The 14,512-nt window shown below is 40.1% G+C and overlaps 1 protein-coding gene across 7 annotated transcripts in view; it reads right to left on the bottom strand.

Moving 5' to 3' along the window:
- The window catches only part of CCDC85A (coiled-coil domain containing 85A), a 196,397-nt gene that overhangs the window by 40,888 nt on the left and 140,997 nt on the right, over nt 1-14,512 (bottom strand). For all 7 annotated transcript variants that reach the window (XR_008734850.1, XR_008734848.1, XR_008734847.1 and 4 more), the window contains 6 exons: nt 9,401-9,473; nt 6,788-6,867; nt 4,376-4,436; nt 3,058-3,230; nt 2,692-2,784; nt 706-898 (listed from right to left, as the gene is read on the bottom strand). The gene's annotated coding sequence lies outside the window, so the exon portion shown is untranslated. The remainder of the gene's footprint in view (nt 1-705; nt 899-2,691; nt 2,785-3,057; nt 3,231-4,375; nt 4,437-6,787; nt 6,868-9,400; nt 9,474-14,512) is intronic.

Here is a 14,512-nt window from a genome sequence, read left to right as displayed (position 1 = left end):
CCATATTTTACATCTTCTTTTAATGTCTCCGACCTTTTTTTTTTTATTATTTTTTCCTCAACATCATTTCCAGCCCTTCTTCCCTCAGCTACCAATACTGGCAAAATCCAACCATATAATCCCTTAATATCCCAAAGCCTTGAAGAGTTTTCATCTTTTTGCCATTAAAACCCTTGTGTGAAGCACTGGCTGCATACAGGTCTAGGGGAGACTTGTTTGAGCAGCGCCAGGAGGACATCTGTGGTTTTCCATTGATAAGCTCACGTCTGCCCTGTCAGTCTGTGTTTAGTATTTACTCTGGAGTTTATTGGATCCTTTTTTCTCTTCTTTAAATAAAATAGTCCTTTTTTGGTGTGAGGTGTGTTATGAAAAGGACCTAGTCAAGCAATTTAAATATACATTTATCTTTTTTATTGTGTCCTGTAGTAGAAATTATATTCAAATTATACTCTTTGGTCTAGAGCTTTCAAAAGAGAAGTTTGAAAATACTCTAATATTGTGTGAATGTTTTAGTGTACTTACTTATAAAAGAAGATGTAATTAAAACTTAAAGAAAAGTTGTAAGCAGACCATGCCTTATCTTTGAATTGTCATTTCCATCAATTCAGGAAAATTGAATGGATCTAAAAACCTCCATTGCCTTGCGTCACCAGGTACATCCATCCCATAGCTCCCTCCCCACACCCCTGTGCCACCCCCTCATACCTCCATCCAAACGGGGGCCTCCTGCAGTCACAGAAGATCTTCTCCAAGTCTTCACACAAAAAAGGTTTTGGTGCATTTTCAGTCTTTTTTTGTGTGTCTCAGAAGAGCGTGTGATGCTTCTCAGTTCCCCACACAGTGTCTCAGCAAGGCAGGCTGGATCCGTGTATGCCAGTCAAGGTGTTCTTCATTGTGGCTACATAACAAAAAAGGTTAGGACTAGAAGAAACTATTTAGAAAGCATTTGGACTGATTTGTAGATATAACTACTATTTCTGTGAATGCAATCTGGATAATTATGCCCCTAAATAGCCAGACTATTTGTGTGGTGCTTCCTTCACAACTGTAATTACACTTGCGTTTTGCACATCCAATTAAGACTGCATTGAAATGCTGTGAAAATTGTATGCAACTTTTTGCAATATAATGAAAATTTAGATCCATTAAAGAAACTAGGGCCACACCTCCTAAAGTGGGCTCCACAGAGCACAGCAAAATATAATAAAATGTAATGAAGAGGTGCTAGATGCTGCCCACCAGAACAAGGGGGCTGCAAAGAGGGAAGGCTGCACTGACCGTGACTCACAGGTGACAACTGAATCCCCCATTGCAAGTAATAGGAGAAAATTTTCCTTTTCAGCAAGGCAGTCATTACAGCTGAGGACCTTCATCAGTTTAACAGGCATCATCTAGAAGAAGGATTACAGGAAAGGGAGTGGAAAATAGCCCAAGTTCAAAATTATACACAGGGCTTTCTAAGCAAAAACCCAAGTGAGTGTTTTTAGAATTGTGTTGGGTTGAGGCCGAGTTCACAATTTTTATTTTGTATAAATGAACAAATCAAGGTAGATCTGAATTTCCAAGCTGCTGCAGAAATGACAGCTGATATTTGGGATCAGTTAAATTTGCTTTCACCTACCTTGCATCTACCTTACTGTCACTCATCCCTGGGTAAAGGCAATGAAGGGACACGTTCGTCCCGTTCAGGTCTCTATTTCAGAGACAGGAAACAGTGAGTCTGTTCTCTGTCACAGTTTGCCAAACAAATGTGTTTTCCTTTCCTTTGATAGTAAAAATCACCTGCACCAGAACCCAAAGCAGGACCCCAGAGCAGGTGAAAAATGGGGCCAAAACTCTGCTTGAAAGTTTCACCAGTTCAAACAGGCTGAGATAATCTCAGGTATGTTGGAAGCGCCATGTTCTAATTTTTGGATTGAGATTATCAGGATGGAAGTAACCAAAGCGTTTGATGTTACAACACATCTAAAGGAAGATTAATTTTTTAAATGATCTGTGCCTGGGAGTTATGAATGCAGTACTGCCACTGATGACTGGCTATTTCAAAGAAGAAAAACCCACTGTATTCATTCCCCTGATTTCTGTCATTCTGACACGACGTACTGAGCTTGTGTTACAGAAAAAGTTATTTCTTCACTTTAATGTTTCTAATATTTACTAAAACCTCCCACCTTAACTCTTCAGTTCATCCACTTCGGGCAGATCAATCACAGTGAATGGGAAATTAATGTGTTCTTCTGGACTTACCTCATTTGTGCAATGTTGTTATTATGCAAGTAAAGAGTCAATGCAACATTTTGGGTATCACCAACAACTTTCCAAAAAATATGCAAATAGAAATGCTCAAAAATTAGATGGGCTTGTAAATACCCTGGGAATTTCCCTGTTGAGAACCTCACACACCTTCATCTCAGTCTCACCAATACTGAGAACGCCAGAGGATGTAATTCTGGTAACTCCACCCAACAAACACTTCGGAGGCTTGCTTGGTAAAGATTTTTTGGTGAACACCTGCAATATTTTTACTCCAAATCCTAGATATTTTGATTAGGAAATGTTCTTACACCGTTTCATACTTGTTTGGCTGCTTCCTGCTCCTGTCCTAGCTAAACCTCATGTAAAATTGGAATGATACACTAATGTCTCCCTCCCTTTCCTAACCTTGGTATGAGCTTTAGGGGTTTTTCCTACCTGGGTAAGGCTTTTCACTCCAGACACACCTGTGGTGGGATGCTGCTTACTGGAGCACTGTGTTCAGCCCAGAATTGGTACCCTGAGGCCTTCCTACATGGGAGAAAGGAAATCATTCAGTCAGTTCACTCCTTTTTAAAATAATATGTCAAACTCTAATCCTCTAAAAATAAATTACTCTATCAAAGCACATGTGTGTTCCAGGAAGAAAAAGCCAATATTTATATTCTAGCTCCCAACTTGCTGTTCAACCACTGCACTAGCTGTAAAACTGAAGATAAACTATAGATAGCACACTTCATAGTTGCTGTAATTTGGGTTTGGATCTCCACTTGAAGCCCAGATGGTGTGGGGAATTATTCTCACCAGAAGCCACTTGCCGGGAGACTCCAGCCAGCACCTTTCACTGAAGAGTCATTGGTGGATGATGATAAGTTTTTTCTTCCCCATCAATGCTGCTCCCACAGTGGATGCCAGCAAGGAAGTAGATCTGGTCCTTCACAAGGCTGCGTGTCGAGTGAGATGAAGTTATGCAGAAGCTGTAAAATAAAACAAATCATAAGGGAAACTGGTGACTAAATTTTTACATTATTGTTTGCTATTACCACTTACGGTCTTAATGCTCTTTACGATGATCCACTTCGGTTGCTAAATTAGTTTTTTCAAGGGGGATTTAATTTGTGGAAACCAAAACAAAACAGCAGCCTAACAGATCTTGAGGGCTTAAACATTTTAATGATATAAGCTGGAGTTACCATAGCTTGATATGCACAACTCACAAAGCTTCCAAAATAATTTGCAACAACTGGCAGTAACTATCTCAGATCAAAGGAGGCTTCTAGACTGATGTGAAATTGCATAACACTTTCTATTAAATATTTATATGATAAATAGGAATGCATCCTGGAGGTAGGTGTATACAGACATAATACACACAAACACACACATATATAGCTATTTATACATACATTTGCACATCACACCAAAATATCTACAGCTGTATCTCTATGTACACAAACGTGTATGTATGTTTGTACACACAGAAACTTAAAAGTCTTATCAATTTGGGATCAAATTCTACTCGGCAACCAGTTGTTTTTTCCCCCAAGCAATACTGTAAGTATTAACGTGGTTTCTTTTTCCTAAAAGAAAAGACTGGCAACCACTTACAAAAGCTGCTAGCTAATTCAAAGGACAAGAAATGTGGCTTTTGAGGCATTGGTTACTTTCATTCCCATGATTGTCAACAGATAGGTATTGTATGACACACTTATTTCCAAGTCATAAGCCATAATTTTCAGCATACATTTGTTAATGTCAAGTTTCTGTGTTCAGAATATTGACGCTGCGCAGCATAGCAGTGCCGTCCGTGACTTACAACAAGCGACCAAGTTTTATCACAGACAGATTACATTTCAGACACTTAATAGCTACTAGAAATCATTACAAATCGCCATGTAAAGAAAATCAAAATGGGTCATAAACAAAGGTTTATATGCAACAGATATGTAAAGAGAACTTTCTGTTTATTCCAAGTCCTGTTTTAATTAACACTTACTCCTCATCTGGCTTTGTTTTTCATTTTCATCTCCTGCCTGTCATTTATTTGACATCTCTAGTGTGATGGGAGTGATATTTAAAATGAATGGGAAACACAGGAAAAGAAACCATTTCCAATACTCACTCCGGTTGAAGAGATTCTGCTGATTCATATTGGCATCTCTGTGAGGCCACTGGTCAAAATGCTTGACAGGGTGTTAGCCAAGGAACAGACGGGTCATTAGTTTATAATAAGAGACACATTCAAAGCATCTAATTCATCTTTAAATTTGATTCTCGCTACTTTAATTGTACATATGGAAAGCTGTTGTTAACAGCACTGGACACAGTTTCACGAATTACTTCTGCTCCCCCTGGGCAGCACACACCCACCAGCTGACCCCGACCTTGCCTCAGCCTGTTCTCATCGACCTCCGCAGGGATGGGACCGCACCAGTGCTCCTGCAAAATCTGCTTTCCAGGATCACCAGCTTACATGAACCTTGTCATTAACCATAACAAACAGTACCAGGCTTCACGGGAGACATTTTCAGCACCAAACTGTTTGCATAAGAAAAAAAGGGAAATGAGACATGTACCAGAAAGGATGATGATTTTTCACGGGTGTGGGGTTTTTTTTAATTCTAAATCAGGTAGCCTTAAATGAAGCAGGAAAAAAAAAAAAAAAAAAAAAAAAAAAAAAGTTGCCTTTCAGATTTGTTAGTCTTTCCAAAAGATGATTGCTAACCTATTGCTTTCCACTTAATCCCAGGCTAATACTATGATTCTAACAGAAATCACAACTTAAAATTTCAAGAAAAACAGCTTTTCCTCTCCACAGCACATTTTCCTATCACACACAGTTAGTTCCTTGGCTGCAAAATCCCTCCAAAATCAGCCTGATGCTGAAGCTTTTGAATTATGATGAAACAGAAAAGTAGGGCAGACAGGGAGAGGAAAGTTTTCACACACAGTCGTGATTGCCGTAAGTCCTGATTCCACTGCAGTCAGTATTGCAATATGCTCCCTTTCCAGTGCTAGCAGAGATGGGCTGCCACCCACCGTCAGAGCCCTGCTTGTTCTGAGCCTCATATGGGTCATCTCAACGCAGGATGGGTCAGCTCACGCAATGTGGAAAGTTGTTACAGATTTCTAAATCAAACATGCTAACAGTAGATGCAGTGACATCCATTTTCTTCATGTTTTCCTTACCTGGAGAATATTACTTACTATGTAAAGCAAATTGTTAAATCTTGAATTACAAGTGATCTGACCTTAAGTCAGTGCCATGGGTTCACTTTGGGTCTACGCTACGAGACTAAATTTGGCTCCAAGGCTTCTAAGCTGGCCATGTATGCTTTATGGAATAAAAAGTCAACTTCTGCTACAAAATGGTAGATTTTTAAATTTTGTTTGGAATACAGAAGCAGATTGTAAGAACTCCTTTTTTTCTCTGGATTTACTCACTTTTTTCCCTTCAATGTGCTTTATGTCAGTAGACAATTACATTGTCAAATCTGTATGCAAATAGACACAAAGTACACAAAAAACAACAGCTGCTATAAGTTTGCAGTCAAACTGTGCTAATCAGTCCTGGCAGCTGGAAATTACATTTTCCCTGTTATTCAGAGAGGTAAAAAATAGAATTTACATTGTTCCTATTGCTATTCCAGATTCCTTTATAGTTACACCTGCACAGACTTGAGAGAGCAGGAAAAAAATCAAAGACAGACTGATAAGCCCCAGTCAGTCAGCTCACACAGCAATATTATTTCTTTCAGTGAGTTAAGATGAAGATCTTCCAGCTGAAGAGCATATAGGCCTTCCTGTAAAGACAGTGAAAGACTGCCACTGACCTCCAGAATTTCTGATTTGGCAGATTTTTGTTGCCCGATTGTGCTTGAGGAGATAAGTCCAAATCCCTTGAACAGGCAGCTCCAGGTAGCTCCTAACTTTCAAGATGGATTTCCAGCAAACACGCTTTCCGCCACAACAGCTCCTCCAAGGACAATACCGGGACAGGGACAGGGGGTGACTCCCAGCTGCTTTAACATCCTGCCTGAGGAGGAGGCCAAGCTCCTCCTCAAAAATACAGTCACTTCAGCCAAAAATGTTTGTAACTTGGGGAATGGCTGACACAAATACGTGCTGACTGTCAGGTTCCACGTGAGGCAGAGAATAACTGCAGCTATTCTGATATGCCATCAGTCTATCTTATTACAGGATTGATTTTTGCTATGCCTGACAACCCCACACTTGCTCCTACAAGAGGCACGGTCTTTCTATTTTTAGATATACTGTCAATTTTTTTCCAATATAGTTTCTGCCTGGTTTGATCCTAATTAAGCACCTAAGGTGCACTTTCCAAGTTATGTCAAGGGGAAAATTCCCTTTGATCAATATTTTCTCTCTGCCTATTTTATTCTTGTCTGCAACTGCCAGATTTACCCTGAAATTCAAACAAGCCTCCAGCAACATACCACAATTTGGCATAGTTAGTGCACAGCTACATCCTTTGTGGTCTTCAAGACAGAGATGGTCATGAATTAGGAGTTACCTGGTTGTGGCACCGACAGCTGGCGTCTCCGCTCTTATGAATTATTTAGATAGTTGCATTTACAAAACAACTGCAAGGATCTACATAATGACAAACAAAAAAGCAAATTTGACCTTTTAACGTGTTAAAGTACATCTGCAGGGATGAAAGACACATAAACCATCTCGTGCTGTTAGAAGAAGCTATAATATTTACAGTAAGTGATACTCACTCTTGCAACGTTCACCAGCGCTTGTATTTAACTGTGCTGGAGCTTTCATTCTTCTTTACAGAAGCCATGGATTTTTCTGAGATCATTTAAATAACACTTAACAGCTTATCTTGTTTAAAATATTTCCTTTTCCCTACGTGTACTGCACATCAAAAAGAGTTTAAAGCATTTTACTCTGCAACTTAGAGGCTAATTCCTCACTGTCTTGATCACATGCTTTAGTCAAAGGAAAGACTACCAAAATTCAGGGGCAGCCACTCCAGTCTGCCCAGCAGCGGTGTGTAGTAGGCATCAGCACTCGTCAGCCCAGAGGCTGAAAGGTAATAGGCTGAAACTGAAAAAATTCAAGGGAGATATTAGGAAAAAAAACTTTTTAATTGTAACAACAGTGAATCACTGAGACACAGAGCTGTGAAGTCTTTCTGTGTGTCTTTAACAGGCTAGACGGATGTCTGTCAGGATGACACTGCTACCAAGCCTCCCCAGGTCTTGGTAACACCCTGAGGTCTGTTCATACTGGATAGTTCCAAGATTTGTGTCAAAAAGATCAAGCTTAATCAAACTACATCCCTGTAGGAACTGGGATAGGAATTTTCCAACCATTTGGTTCATTCGTGGTAGCGGATAAATTCTTTAATGATCCCAAAAAGCAAGTTCCTGGGTCTCTTTGGTGTTTACTACAGCCTCAGCTATAAGTGCCTTCCTATTTGCAGGGCAGGCAATCCTTTACACTTGGAGCAATCCACCCACTAATAAAATCTGAAGGAGATAAAATTTGTTTGAGAAATGAAGATCGTTTTGCAGTTCCCCTTCATTGTTATGGTACATACAGATTGATATTTGCTTTAATAAGAAGGTTACCACTTGTAGAGCACATCTTTGGTGATGCGCTTGAAGTATCTCCCACTCCACTCCATTCCTTGTCCCCCATCAGAATAGCGAGGGCTGACTGGTACGACCGTATGCTATTTATATTTTCCTAAGCACGTAGACACAATGCAGTGGAATTTATTCCAATATTTCATGAGCATCAAACAAAATCTTTTGCTTTACATTTCTCCCCTACTGCTTACATTTTCTGTTTTCTAACGACTGTCTCACTACAAACCACTAGCTCCAGGCTCTTTTCAATTGATGATGGGAATGGAAAAGAACCCAGACTCAGACGAGAATATTCTCAAGTATTCATAAATATTCCTCAGTCCTCATCTCCCATTCTGGCTGCCTCTGGCCACTCCATCTCTGCAAACAGCTTCCTGGCTTCCTCTCCAGACAACCTGGCAACTTTATAGATCTAAGCATGAAACAGCAAAAAGTCAAGTGCCATGTTTCTGCTGCAGTCAGGTTTGAGCACACAAAGCATGCAAGAAACACACCGTGACAGCTCTGGTTTGGCTGTTAAAGTGTGTAAAGGTTTAGGTGTGGGGCTATTGGGGTTTTATTTATTCAGAACATTTTTTTACTGTTCTGAAGGGCAAGTCACAGAGCTGGTATTGACATTTCTGTGAATGATCTGAGCATTAGTAACAAGATTGCTGAATCGTTACCAGTTAGTATAATTCAGACTCAGATGTCAAAGCTATCAATTTTTCAAACTAAAGAATGGGAAAAGCTCACATCCATGCAGCGCTATGAGGACTAAGGTGGAAATAGTGCTTTTAACTTTCATTAGGTGACCTCACGGCCAGGGAAAAAGAATTTGAACTGGCCATCCAAAAGACAAAGACCTTCTCAGAGCAGGGAGCTGTCACCATCATTCCAGGTCCGAGTTTTCCAAACCACTGGAAGGGCAGATCTCGAAATAGTTGCAAATGAGTATAACACTGAGGTAACAGGCCTCAGACCTTTGGGGGGTTTTGTCCTTTCTCGAGAATAATCAAATTTGTTCCTGGCATAACACTATGAAAGTCACCCCAGGGAAGAGTTTGGACTGTTGGCTGATCAAGGTTTTAATATAAAATGACATTTTTGCCTTTGAATTTACCATCTGAGACATCACAGTGAAGGGAACAGGCTCAAAAAATGCCAAGACAACAGTACTTAATAAAGGTCTTCCTTTTCCTAACCCAAGTTCTGTTAAAAACAAAGATATTGTAACTAAGTTTTGGAAACGTGTCGTCTATACAGATGGAGTTTTTTCTAGTTCTGCTGCTAAGTATTGTAGTGTCACAGCCCGATAGATCTTCCCCTCACTGAACCACTGCAAACCAGGATGAATCCCTGACCTTGAGATGGAACGCCATTAACTGGTGCTCAGCACCGTTTAAGGCCCTTTGTCCTCCCTGGGGGAAAGGGCATGAAGGCTCACTTGTGCTTTGTAAGGATTGAGGCAATTTTAGCCCTAAACTGAGGGTGGTTTAGATGCACATTATTAAACCAAGTGGTTTGATAGAAAAAAATACCTTAATGAGATTCAGTTGCTTCTTCATCCAACTTTGTTGTGGGTATTCATAATAAATTATGGTAGATGTCATTCTGATGAAGACAAAATGAAAAAACACTCGACATTATCACAAGCAAACAATGTTACCTTAGTCTTAGTCATGGCACCCATTGTTACTTTTCTTTGCTTTTTAACTAGTTCCAAGGTAACTATTCCCTGGTGTTGCTTGTGTTCATACTTTCCAATTTGTATTTTAGTCAGCATGATGCACATTAAATTTGCCAATGGGAAATTGCTGGACTACGATTACACAGCAGGTTAATAATACAGCTTCCATGTGCCTAAATCCATTCCTACTCCATACTCACAGGAACAAAAGTAGCACTGTTCAGTAACTTACTGTGCCAAAGACCGTGACCATTTGATACAGCTATGAAGGAAACAACCTTTCCTTGATGGCTACTTTGTGTGGCTCCTGTGGTATCTGGTAGTTTGCAATGAAATAAATAATTGCAAAAATGATAATGTAAAGTAAGACAGGTAGCAAAAATATTGAAAGCATACGTGTCTGTGTAGAAATATATATAGCAGGAGATCATCCACCAGATCCGGCAGTGCAGACTGTTTCTCACCACGTAGTCCAGTATAATAAGCGTTTGAGAGCCCCTATCGCGAGCAAGTATTTAAAGACTAACATTAAAGGAAGAATAAACCTTTCCAACCAATTGTTAAAGTAAAATCAGCAGTGAAGCAACAACAGAAATGGAAGCACAGCTAGAAGAAAATTAAAAACAGCTACCCCAGAATACCTGTCTTAATTAAATGTTAGCTGGGAATACGTGAATTAAAATAGGAATGACATCTGAATTCATAAAAGAGCAACAAAATAATTCAAGATTATTTTGCTGTGAATGATGGTATAATTTACTGAGATTCAAGGCATGTTTGCTGTCTAGACAGACCAGCTTCACACGGACACTTTCTGAGAACAGCTCTGTATGTAGCTGTAGGTAACGCAGCACCCTTTGTGAGCTGATTTACTTGGTCACACCAGAGTGTCTAACCAAGCTACCAGACACCTGTATGGTTTGGTTGCAAAAAAGAACATGTGGATTTTTTTAGGCTGTAAAGAAATGTACAAAATTAATTGCAAGAATGTCTCAGTATCTGGAAAGCCAAAAGAAGATGCTGAAGTGCGTATGGTAGTCTGGAGAGAGGGAGAACCTCAAAAAGCAAAACATTTCTGCACTGGGGAATTTTTCCAATGTTTTCTCCAATTCCAAGCGTGTGTACAAATTGAACACCTCAAAGCCCCACAAAACAGCAAGATACAGTGAGATGAAATACAATGTAAAAGCTATTTAAAATTATTAGAAAAACTAAAATTACAGATAGGGCCTTAAAAATCAAAGAATCAAGTTTATGTCAACCATATCTTTCCAGAGCTAGACAATTCACTAGAAAAGCGTGGAAAGTACTGCACCGGGCCACAAGTGCTATACCTCACATATGCATTCATTTATATTGCTGAGCTCTTTGGCTGCAAGGTGATAAACACAGACTTAGTATTTCTCATAAATATAGACTTAATATTTTTGCCCATGTGCTAATGCATAGTTAAGTGCCATTCACTGATATGTCATGTAAGAATAATGTAGCCCTTCTGGAACCACTTACTGGTTAATATTTCTACCCCTGCCCTCCTGATCCCTTCACACAGCTTTGAAACTACAGGCCCCCCTAAGAAATAGGCTCCAGCACACGCCCAGTGCTCAGTTTTGAATGCCTATTTTTCCTGTGCTGTATCATTGCCTACCTCCTTCAGTCTGTTTTCTGAATACACAACTGGGGTTTTAAGCACCATTTTTTTTTTCTTTTTTCTATACTTTGCTCCACTGGTACCACAAACTCATTTTTCTAAATGGATGTATTTGCTCCTGAGTGCCCCTCTGGGCAAGGCCATGTTTTAGCAGCACTGCAAGAGAAGAAATGCAGCCTGATACTCATTGAAAGTCTGTTGATGGTCTCAGACTCTCCTGGTATTGAAGATTCATCGGTTTCTTTTTCCGTGAGAATGTATTTGAATGCAGTATTTTGAAAGTAGAGCTATAGGTACCAATTATATCCTAGCAAAGTTTGTGTCTGCATACAAAATTTCTGTTGTGGTGAGATGGTATTAAATTCACTGGTACATTGCCAGAATTTGCAAATATTAACTATAAATTCTGACACAGTGACAAAAGCATGTTTTTGCGGTGTGTTGGAGCCTCAGAAGAGGATATTTGCACACTCACTTCTCCTTCATTGCACAGAAGGAAAGCACACCCTGCTCCACAGAACTGCATTTACGCAGGAGAGCTTGGGAACCAGCATTTAAAAACAAAACAAAACAAAACAAAACAAAACAGAAAACCCCACAAAATACCAAGGGATTTCTTTTTAGGGCTAGCAATACCTACTGCAATGTGTCACACCAAAACCAACTGGCCAGCTTGGACTCGCTCAGCACTGTCTACTTAGGCCCTTAGACCTGCTGCTTTGTCACCATTTCTTCTGATTCTGTGCTGATGTGGCGACAAATCAGGGCATATTTTCAGGCTCACATTAGGTTTTTCAAATGTGGATCATGAGTCTCTGATCTTGCTTAATTTTTAAGAATAATCAAGTACAAGCACCAAAGGCACATACGTGTTACTAACAGTTGAAAGTCAGAGGACTTCAGGCTTCCAAATATCTTCGAACACTGACATGAGCTGGTATATTAAGTCACACGGGCACTTTTAAAAAGTTTATTAGTCATCCTGCTCTTGTACAAATATGCCCTTGGTATCTGCTGCTTTAACATCAACCACCAACATGCTATTGCTTTGCACAAGGCATGGTTTCCCCTGCACTTGCAGCTCACCCACCACCTGGAGAGGAGTGCTGTAAAACAGTGAAGAGAAACACCACACAGAAGTAATAAACTGGGAAGAGCAAATACTTGAGGTGGGTGTGCCATACACCAAAACACGTCTATCAAAATAATAACAGGACACAAGTCAATAAATAAGTGCTGATCTATAATACAGTTCCCAGCTTCCAAATGTAAAGATGTGTGAAATGAATTGCCTGGAGGAGCAGGTTATGGGGAGTGAAAGAAATGGCAATTCATACCATATAACGAGAAAGAACCTGCATTTATTTACTATACGAGGCAGCTGGAGCCTGCAGCCAGCAGATCTGAACTCAAAAAGGAGAATATGAAACTCAGAAAACAGCAGTGTAATGGAGGGTGTTGAGTGAAATAAAATTATTCTGTTAGAGAACAAATAAGAAAAAAGAATAATTAAGGATGAATATTAAATAAAGGCTAGAGAAGTTGAAAAGGGTAAGTTCAGCAAAAAAAGGTCGTAAGGATGGAGCAGTACATGGTCTGGTGGAAAGCAAGGACAGCAAGTCCATGCTGGTGCTGTTTCTACATTCTTCATACAGGAAAAAAACCTGGAAGCAAGCCTGAAGTAAAGCAAGAAAAATACTGTGTACAAGAAACAAGGCAAATCCTCTACGTTTAGTTTATTTCAGCATCACAGAGAATTTGCCCTAAAGATCAAAACGCCTGTGCCTTTTAAGGCAACACCAGAGGATAAAGCAATAACAGCAGGAAACAAAACAATAACCATACTAAAGCGACAGTAGAGACAGTTCATCCTCAGCCAAGGGAGGAGATCCACTTTCCTTATGTTACCATCTCTGCAACTCCATGGGTTCAAGCAGATTATTTTCAATTTTGAGCAGCTCTGCCGAGGGCATATTTGCAAGGACAGCAAGACAAGACACAGAGAAGGCGGCCACTTGGTTTTCCCCTCTGACCACTGTGGTCTTGGGTGCTCTCCCAGGCACACATCTTTCATGTTCACCCCTTTCAGTATCTGTAATGGGAACTTCATAAATTGTAGCAGTCCCACCTGATGTCTATGAGCTGGAGAATTTGTCCCTGCCTATTTTTCTAGGCAACTTTGGGGAGAAGGTCATAACTGGAGAGCCAAATACATTGCCCTGAGAAAAAAACGAGGTTAGTTATGGTATTTCAAAGAGAAATATTCAAAGCCTTTGCATATGAAAAATTAATAAGATGACCAAACATTTGAAAGCTGAATAAATAACATTTCCCTAGCAAAAATAATGCTGAATGATCTGAAACAAAATAAGGGCATCCATCCAGCAAGAAGGAAAAGATAAGCTGTTTTCCTCTCTAAACTTCCCCAGCTTTCATTAGAGATCACACAGTTCAAAGAGGATTGAGTTCAAAAAGGACTTTAGCATTTGAGTCCTACCTTGATCACAGCACATTTCCTTGGGAGACAGAAAGCAGGAGATATCAGTTACATTCCAAGATAAGGCGACACATCAGAAAGCACGGGACTCATCCTGCACCTTGGTGCACGAGTTTTTTGCCCAGGACCCTCTGGACTGCCACTCCCCACCCACTGCAGCTGCGCAGGCAGCTTGCCTTTCCAGCCACCTCCATAATATTCCAAGTGGCAACAAAAATATACGTGATCCCCACCTGTCAATGGGAAATTTCACCTATCCCTTACAAAACTGGCCCTGCTGCTACCTGCACCTTGCAGCAATCTCCCATTTTCTTGCTCACTCTTGAGCAAGTCCTGTTACTCTCCAAGGGAAGGAGGTCTTCCCCTCCTGCCATAAGGTCCTCCTACCTGACCTCTGCTTTAATGTAAACCAACCCAACTGTCACAGTTATGTTTACTATCAAGTGGTTTCCCACATAAGAAGTAAAATAGTCAGAGGAGACGGAAAGACACATCCTACAATTCAGGTAGCTGGAAGTCCTGCCTTAGTGCTTGATTGGGAAGCAGATTTTGAGTTATTTATTCAAACTATTATTTTAATTTGAATTACAATTGAATTTTTCACATAACTGAGCTGAACCTGCACATTTAAGGCTGGAACATTCCTACTGAGTGAGGCCTGTCTATAAAAGCAGTGGATTGAATATTCTTATTAGGTTCTTAGGATACTTTTTTCTCCTGAGTTCAAACAGCAGCAACTTATTATGCGGCAGCTTCTCTCCTGAGCTACTGGAAGAATCTGCCTTTCTTCAGAACACAGTACCACCAGCATGCTC

The sequence above is a fragment of the Falco cherrug genome, chromosome 13 (assembly GCF_023634085.1).
Source record: "Falco cherrug isolate bFalChe1 chromosome 13, bFalChe1.pri, whole genome shotgun sequence".
NCBI classification, from domain to species: Eukaryota; Metazoa; Chordata; class Aves; order Falconiformes; family Falconidae; genus Falco; species Falco cherrug.
Note: the sequence above shows the minus strand (reverse complement) of the source record. Positions and strands in the feature narration are given on the sequence as shown.